General features: G+C 44.2%; 1 non-coding gene across 1 annotated transcript; it reads left to right on the top strand.

The window, feature by feature from the left end:
- Positions 1-732: 732 nt before the first annotated feature.
- Trnas-cga lies at positions 733-807 on the top strand. Its single transcript has one exon. It is a non-coding gene; the product is annotated as a tRNA-Ser (tRNA).
- Positions 808-9,080: the final 8,273 nt, after the last annotated feature.

Below are 9,080 nucleotides of genomic sequence, written 5' to 3'. Positions count from 1 at the left end.
CGGTCCTGATGCCTCGCGTCTGTAATTGCTCTAGGATTTACGTCTGCCATACGTGCATATTGCAGTAAAGTACTATGGCATCTCTTGTGAATGTGCCTCAGCGGTATATAAAATGCGTATTAGTCCTCACAAGTAAATTGGCCCATATCTCGACAGGTACTGGATACTGGTTTCCGGACGTGGTGCAGAGGGAATTACAGTTGAGAATATTTCGGAAGAAATTTTCATTTCATTGCGGGACGGGTTTCCTTTTTAACCATTTCTATCCTAGTGCGTCCGTTTGGACTCGTTACAAGTTTTATACATTTCTGCAATATCGGCTAAAGGCCACTGGTTCCACATAGCACCATTGCGTTCTAGATCACTAGATGGCAGCACCAACAGGATAATGAGTATTGGATTCATGGCAACCCATTAGAAAAAAATGCACTAACTAAAAAAAACTGAAATAATTTTTAATGTGAAACTTCCTGGCAGATTAAAACTGTGTGCCCGACCGAGACTCGAACTCGGGACCTTTGCCTGAAGTTTCATATCAGCGCACCCTCCGCTGCAGAGTGAAAATCTCATTCAGGAAACATCCCCCAGGCTGTGGCTAAGCCATGTCTCCGCTATATCCTTTCTTTCAGGAGTGCTAGTTCTGCAAGGTTCGCAGGAGAGCTTCTGTAAAGTTTGGAAGGTAGGAGACGATGTACTGGCAGAAGTAAAGCTGTGAGTACCGGGCGTGAGTCGTGCTTCGGTAGCTCAGTTGGTAGAGCAATTGCCCGCGAAAGGCAAAGGTCCCGAGTTCGAGTCTCGGTCGGGCACACAGCTTTAATCTGCCAGGAAGTTTCATATCAGCGCACACTCCGCTGCAGAGTGAAAATCTCATTCTGGAATTTTTAATGTGTTGCTAGAAGAATTTACAAGTCAAAAACAATATTTAAAAAAAATTTTAATCCAACATAAACTTTGGGCAGGAAAGAACTAAATTCACACACAAAAATGGGAGCCTATTGTATCTATAGGATATATATATATATATATATATATATATATATATGACTATACAGAGTGAAGATGGGAACTCGACTGAAATGTGCAGTGTACTTACACCGCTGCTAACCGCAGGCGATGCGGTAACAATAACTGATGATACTACTCCTGCACTGTCTAGAATGTAGATCCATATTCGGAGCCTGTTACTTTCAGGAGCGAAAAACACTGACGGAAAATAAAGTATCAATACCGGGAAAGAGTTGTGCGAGAGAAACGAAAGTTGGAAGGCGTATTTCTTCGTGTGCAAGATTACATCTTATTTCCTTCTTTTTTTCCGTCAGTCTTCTGACAAGTTTGATGTTGCCCGCTACGAATTCCTGCCCCGTGCCAACTTCTTCATCTCAGAGTAGCACGCATAACCAACATCCTAATTTGTTTACTGTTATGTGTTCTAATCTCAGTTTTCCTCTACAGTGTGTATCCTATACAGCTCCCTCAAGTAACATGGACGTTATTCCTCGATGTCTTAGCAGATGTCCTGTCATCCAGTTACTTCTTCTTGTCGGTGTTTCCCACGTATTCCTTTCCTCCCCGATTCTGCGGAGAACCTCCTCATTCCTTATCTTATCTGTCCACCTAATTTTCAACATTATAATGTAGCATCGCACCTCATATGCTTCGATTCTCTTCTGTTCCGGTTTTCTCACAGTCCATGTTTCACTTCCATACAATGCTGTGCTCCAGACGTACATTCTCTGAAATTTCTTCCTCAAATTTAGGCCCTTGCCTGATAGTAGCAAACTTTTCTTGGCCAGTGTTACCCGTGCGGTCTAGGGCGCTGCAATCATGGACTGTGCAGTTGGTCCAGGCGGAGGTTCGAGTCCTCCCTCGGGCATGGGTGTGTGTGTTTGTCCATAGGATAATTTGGGTTAAGTAGTGTGTAAGCTTACGGACTGATGACCTTAGCAGTGAAGTCCAGTACGATTTCACACACACATTTTGCCAGTGTTAGTCAATTTTTATGTCGTCCTTACTTCGTCCGCCATGGGTTATTTTGCTGCCTAGGTAAGAAACTTCTTTATCTATTTCCTGATCACAAGGCCTGATGTTAAGTTTCTCGCTGTTCTCATTTCTACTACTTCTCATTACTTTCGTCTGTACCCATAACCTGTACTCATTAGCGTGTTCATTCCATTCAGCAGATACCGTAATTATTCTTCCCTTTCACTGAGGACAGCAATGTCATCAGTGAATCTTATACTTGATATCCTTTCAACTTGAATTTTAATTCCGCTCTTGAATCTTCTTTATTCCCATCATTGGTTCTTGGATCTATGGTAGATTGAACAGGAGCGGCGAAAGACTACATCCCTGTCTCACACCTTTTTTAATCCGAGCACTTCGTTCTTCATCTTCCACTCTTAGTCTTCCCTCCTGGCTCTTTTACGAGGGCAGTTCAATAAGTAATGCAACACATTTTTTTTCTCGGCCAATTTTGGTTGAAAAAACCGGAAATTTCTTGTGGAATATTTTCAAACATTCCCGCTTCGTCTCGTATAGTTTCATTGACTTCCGACAGGTGACAGCGCTGAACGGAGCTGTTAAAATGGCGTCTGTAACGGATGTGCGTTCCAAACAACGGGCAGTGATCGAGTTTCTTTTGGCGGAAAACCAGGGCATCTCAGATATTCATAGGCGCTTGCAGAATGTCTACGGTGATCTGGCAGTGGACAAAAGCATGGTGAGTCGTTGGGCAAAGCGTGTGTCATCATCGCCGCAAGGTCAAGCAAGACTGTCTGATCTCCCGCGTGCGGGCCGGCCGTGCACAGCTGTGACTCCTGCAATGGCGGAGCGTGCGAACACACTCGTTCGAGATGATCGACGGATCACCATCAAACAACTCAGTGCTCAACTTGACATCTCTGTTGGTAGTGCTGTCACAATTGTTCACCAGTTGGGATATTCAAAGGTTTGTTCCCGCTGGGTCCCTCGTTATCTAACCGAACACCATAAAGAGCAAAGGAGAACCATCTGTGCGGAATTGCTTGCTCGTCATGTGGCTGAGGGTGACAATTTCTTGTCAAAGATTGTTACAGGCGATGAAACATGGGTTCATCACTTCGAACCTGAAACAAAACGGCAATCAATGGAGTGGCGCCACACCCACTCCCCTACCAAGAAAAAGTTTAAAGCCATACCCTTAGCCGGTAAAGTCATGGTTACAGTCTTCTGGGACGCTGAAGGGGTTATTCTGTTCGATGTCCTTCCCCATGGTCAAACGATCAACTCTGAACTGTATTGTGCTACTCTTCAGAAATTGAAGAAACGACTTCAGCGTGTTCGTAGGCACAAAAGTCTGAACGAACTTCTCCTTCTTCATGACGACGCAAGACCTCACACAAGTCTTCGCACCCGAGAGGAGCTCACGAAACTTCAGTGGACTGTTCTTCCTCATGCACCCTACAGCCCCGATCTCGCACCGTCGGATTTCCATACGTTTGGCCCAATGAAGGACGCAATCCGTGGGAGGCACTACGCGGATGATGAAGAAGTTATTGATGCAGTACGGCGTTGGCTCCGACATCGACCAGTGGAATGGTACCGTGCAGGCATACAGGCCCTCATTTCAAGGTGGCGTAAGGCCGTAGCATTGAATGGAGATTACGTTGAAAAATAGTGTTGTGTAGATAAAAGATTGGGGAATAACCTAGTGTATTTCAATGTTGAATAAAACAACCCCTGTTCGAGAAAAAAAAAGTGTTGCATTACTTATTGAACTGCCCTCGTACATGTTGTACATTAACCGCCTTTCCCTGTCGCTTATTTCTATTTTTCTCAGATTTTCGAACATTTCACACCATTTGACACTGTCGAACACTTTCCGAGGTCGACAAAACGTACGAATATGTCTTGATTTTTCAGTATTTTCGCTTCCATTATCAACCGCAACATCAGAACTGCCTCTCTGGTGCCTTTACCTTTCCTACAGACAATCGTGTTCAGCGCATGGCTCTAGCGCATCGTACTGACACTGCAGCAGCAATTCGACCAGCAACTAGCACGACAGTGACGCCACGAGCTGTGCATGGGGGCTTAATTATAAAATGAAAATATAATAATTTTAGTAGCTATGTGTCCGGTTACGAAGTCTCGTAACCGGCTGGCCCTGACTAGTATTAGTACGCAATCTGACTGCATAAAATAACAATAAAGAATGAAAGGAAGTTTCCGTTAACACAATTGATTAATTAAGTCCCCTGCAACTATAAAAGCTACGAAACAACAAAGCACAAGTGCAAATGTTCTGTGTGTGGTAGTGTGGTTCAACGTACGAGGTGCATTCAAGTTCTAAGGCCTCCGATTTTTTTTTCTAATTAACTACTCACCCGAAATCGATGAAACCGGCGTTACTTCTCGACGTAATCGCCCTGCAGACGTACACATTTTTCACAACGCTGACGCCATGATTCCATGGCAGCGGCGAAGGCTTCTTTAGGAGTCTGTTTTGACCACTGGAAAATCGCTGAGGCAATAGCAGCACGGCTGGTGAATGTGCGGCCACGGAGAGTGTCTTTCATTGTTGGAATAAGCCAAAAGTCACTAGGAGCCAGGTCAGGTGAGTAGGGAGCATGAGGAATCACTTCAAAGTTGTTATCACGAAGAAACTGTTGCGTAATGTTAGCTCGATGTGCGGGTGCGTTGTCTTGGCGAAACAGCACACGCGCAGCCCTTCCCGGACGTTTTTGTTGCAGTGCAGAAAGGAATTTGTTCTTCAAAACATTTTCGTAGGATGCACCTGTTACCGTAGTGCCCTTCGGAACGCAATGGGTAAGGATTACGCCCTCGCTGTCCCAGAACATGGACACCATCATTTTTTCAGCACTGGCGGTTACCCGAAATTTTTTTGGTGGCGGTGAAGCTGTGTGCTTCCATTGAGCTGACTGGCGCTTTGTTTCTGGATTGAAAAATGGCATCCACGTCTCATTCATTGTCACAACCGACGAAAAGAAAGTCCCATTCATGCTGTCGTTGCGCGTCAAGATTGCTTGTCAACATGCCACACGGGCAGCCATGTGGTCGTCTGTCAGCATTCGTGGCACCCACCTGGATGACACTTTTCGCATTTTCAGGTCGTCATGCAGGATTGTGTGCACAGAACCCACAGAAATGCCAACTCTGGAGGTGATCTGTTCAACAGTCATTCGGCGATCCCCCAAAACAATTCTATCCACTTTCTCGATCATGTCGTCAGACCGGCTTGTGCGAGTCCGAGGTTGTTTCGGTTTGTTGTAACATGATGTTCTGCCTCCATTAAACTGTCGCACCCAGAAATGCAGTTTCGACACATCCATAACTCCATCATCACATGTCTCCTTCAACTGTCGATGAATTTCAATTGGTTTCACACCACACAAATTCAGAGAACGAATGATTGCACGCTGTTCAAGTAAGGAAAACGTCGCCATTTTAAATATTTAAAACAGTTCTCATTCTCGCCGCTGGCGGTAAAATTCCATCTGCCGTACGGTGCTGCCATCTCTGGGACGTATTGACAATGAACACGGCCTCATTTTAAAACAATGCGCATGTTTCTATCTCTTTCCAGTCCGGAGAAAAAAAATCGGAGGCCTTAGAACTTGAATGCACCCCGTACATGTATCTGGCACAGTTCTTCCTCAATACAAGAAAGTTTAAACACCATTTACAATGAACTAATTGAAAAACCACAAATACTATAATTGCACATAGAAACCAGAATTACAAGTCTAATGCATGAACATGAGCCAGATGCTTTGTTGACTGAACCTGTGACCAAGATGCATTATTATTAAGGAAAATTGAAATAAAAAATTTTTTGTTACTTCCATATATATTGACGAAAAATACACTATGATCATTGGAACATCTTCCATGTATGCATTACACCAACCGAACAGCATCTACTCTCTCGCCCAACAGAACAATAACGGCACACGACATGCTCTCAACTAGTACTGCTCTCGACATCCTCTCAACATGCACTGCCCACGGCAACCTCTGAACTAATACTGCCCTCGACATTCTCTGAACAACTACTGCGCCAGTGGAGGCGGCGGAATAATAAATACTCTTTGGCGCAATCTCTGGCGCTGTGACCCAGTGTAGCCACCTTTCAACTGTTAACAAATCGATTATTTCAACGACAGCTCCGATCCAGACGATCCGTAGCGTGCATTTCACTGATCCCAAACCACCGCCGTTTGCGACTTTGGTTGTGTCAAGCAAGAATTCATTGGAGGGCGGACTGCATGTTTGTTGTGTTTTCTGCTAAAAGCCGGTTCTGTCTCGATGCCAGCGATGGCCATGTCTTTGTTAGGAGGAGGCCAGTTGAGGGCCTAGACTTATTGGAGCTACACCTGGAGTTAGAGGCTGGAGTGAGATTTCGTATGGCAGGAGGAGTACTGCTTTGGTTATCCCAAGTCCCTGCACTTCAGTTTGGTGACTGGACCTGTTGTGGTGCCGCTCATGAACAACATTCCAGGGGGTGTTTTCCAACAGGATAACGCTCGATCTCAAACTGCTGTTGTAACCAAACATGCTGTACAGAATGTCGATATGTTGCCTTGGCCTGCACGATCACCAGATATGTCTCCAATCGATCATGTGAGGGGCATTATCGGACGACTGCTCCAATGTATCCCAGAAACAGCGTTAACGTTCCTGTATTAACAGACAAAGTGCAATACGTATGGAACTCCAGCCCACAAACTGGCGTCCCGCGACTGTACGACACAATGCATGCTCGTTTGCATGCTTGAATTCAACATTTTGGCGGTTACAGCCGGTTATTACCGTACCATAGTTTCACATTTGCAGTTGCCTTTCTTACGCGTACGTTAACATGCGATCTTGTAATGTTAATCACCTGGACAAATGTATTACCCGAAATTTCACTGCGCGACATTATTTCTTGGTGGTGGGATTTTATTTTTCTGTCAGTGTAGTTTATATAGTTATCAGTGTCGAAGTGGCACCCTCTGCTATGGCAACACGTCACAACGGCTAAATAGCACTTCGAGTGGACAAGATATGTTTATCTATATAAGACAATGAAACAGACTGATGATTCCGCGTTCATAATTTACCTCTAGTGTACTTCAAAATGGGTGAAGGCTGAAACTGTTCAGTTGTACTGAGGATAAACGAGGAGGCTGACAGATGCTGACGGTTATATTGTCACTTCAAAAAGCATAGCAACTGGGGACACGTAATAAACTACACTACACTACTGGAGTTAGCATACGAAGTAAGCACCACTTAAGCGGTTTAGCTAGTATAACCGGGTACGTATACATAAGTTGGCTACTTGCTTGACTAGTTCGCTGCTGCTGATAGGCTCGTTTACTTTGACCCACTCAGTGGCTCCGATTTGTACGTACACGACATCGCTGGTATGAGTGTGTGTGTGTGTGTGTGTGTGTGTGTGTGTGTGTGTGTGTGTTAGTGCATGTTTGTGGAACCTCGTCAGGACTGCTTTTCCATCATTCTGCTGTGTATGCTTATTTTTTAGCCAACGCTTTACTTCCTGCCATTAATGACATGACATGATTTTAAAGAACCAAATTGTTAGTTATTATTTTCTACCTAGCATTTACCAGTCTGTCAGGATGAATATTTCGAGAGTTGATGTCCTACTTACGGCTACAAGGCCAAAATCCAGAATTCGATACGCCCTATATGTGCTTGCACGATATCAGATTAACTAAGTAGGTAAACAGGCTTGTATATTCTGTAGAGGAACAGGTTGTTAGACTTGTTTACAATTAATTTCAGTCAGAAACTCTCTCTTTAAAAGTAGAGAATGTGAAGTAATGTTCTGCCTCATACTGCTCTTGGAAGACTGTAAGAAACTGAGATCTTTATCTCGAATTCCAGCCTGTACCATTTTGCTTAACGCTCTGCCGTGTTTTACACGGCCTTCGTTAAATCACAAAATACCTAGTGGGTGAAAGTTTATTACCAAAAATTTATATAAGGGCGATGAAAATTTTTCCATTCCAAGGCTGTACAGTCCACAATCGGTATGCCAATCAGGGAAAATCGCCGTGAGCGTTGAGGCAGTCATCCCACCGACGCATCAGGTTGCAGGTATCGGTCAGAGCAAAAAAAAAAAAAAAAAGACGCCGTGTTCTGCTGCGTGAAGAAGTCTGTAACTGCCTGCTGCTGCACGTCCTCGTCCGACAGAAATCTTCGACCCTTCAAGGCCTCTTTGAAGGGCCCGAAGGCGTAATAATAGCATGGGGAGAGATCAGGAGTATAGGGCGGGTGCTCAAGTGCCTCCCACTTGAATTAGCGTAACTTCTCCGTTAAGAAATTTGCGATATGGGGACGTGCGTTACCCTTAAGCGGCGGTACCCCTTGTCGCATCTTTCTACAACGGTGGTCTTCAACAGACATGATGCCCCATACACATTCATCATTCTGCAGTAGATGTCTACCAAGAAAACAATAACTGCACTTTGGTCCTGTTTAGACGCATTTGGTAATAACCACCAAATAGTTCACGTTCCCACATTTAGCTTCACCCATGTCGCAAAGACGCGAATGCACACACCAATAATTCCCTACATGTCGGTGCTTCCATGCCCGCATCGGAGTCTTGCCACGTTGCTTATACGCTGCAGCAGCACCTTCAAATGGCAACTTTTTGATTGACCCGTATACAATTTCGTGCAACAAAGAATTTATTTCTTTGCCAACTGAAGAATCGTTTGAAACCAAATTGCAAGTCTTCTAGTGGGTTCAGCATAAACAGGTAACTAATCTTACTGTGATCCAGTTGGCTGACCCCGTAGTACAAGTATTTATGTCAGTCTTTGATCGGAAGACTTTTTTTTTTTTTTTAATATTCTGTTCCATAATATCTTCGATTAGTAATAATCACCTGTAAATCACCTGGAAGACACAAAGCGAATGTGCACATGCTTATAAATGTAAATATTGCTGCAAATCAGAAAAGAGTAGCCAATAACACCTACGTATGAAGTGGAAACCCCCTGTATTGTCGTAGGGCAACATGTCTATGGTAATAAAAGGATATAAAATACATCACAAAATTTGAA

This window comes from Schistocerca piceifrons, chromosome 4 (genome assembly GCF_021461385.2).
Source record: "Schistocerca piceifrons isolate TAMUIC-IGC-003096 chromosome 4, iqSchPice1.1, whole genome shotgun sequence".
In the NCBI taxonomy this organism is placed as follows: Eukaryota; Metazoa; Arthropoda; class Insecta; order Orthoptera; family Acrididae; genus Schistocerca; species Schistocerca piceifrons.
Note: the sequence above shows the minus strand (reverse complement) of the source record. Positions and strands in the feature narration are given on the sequence as shown.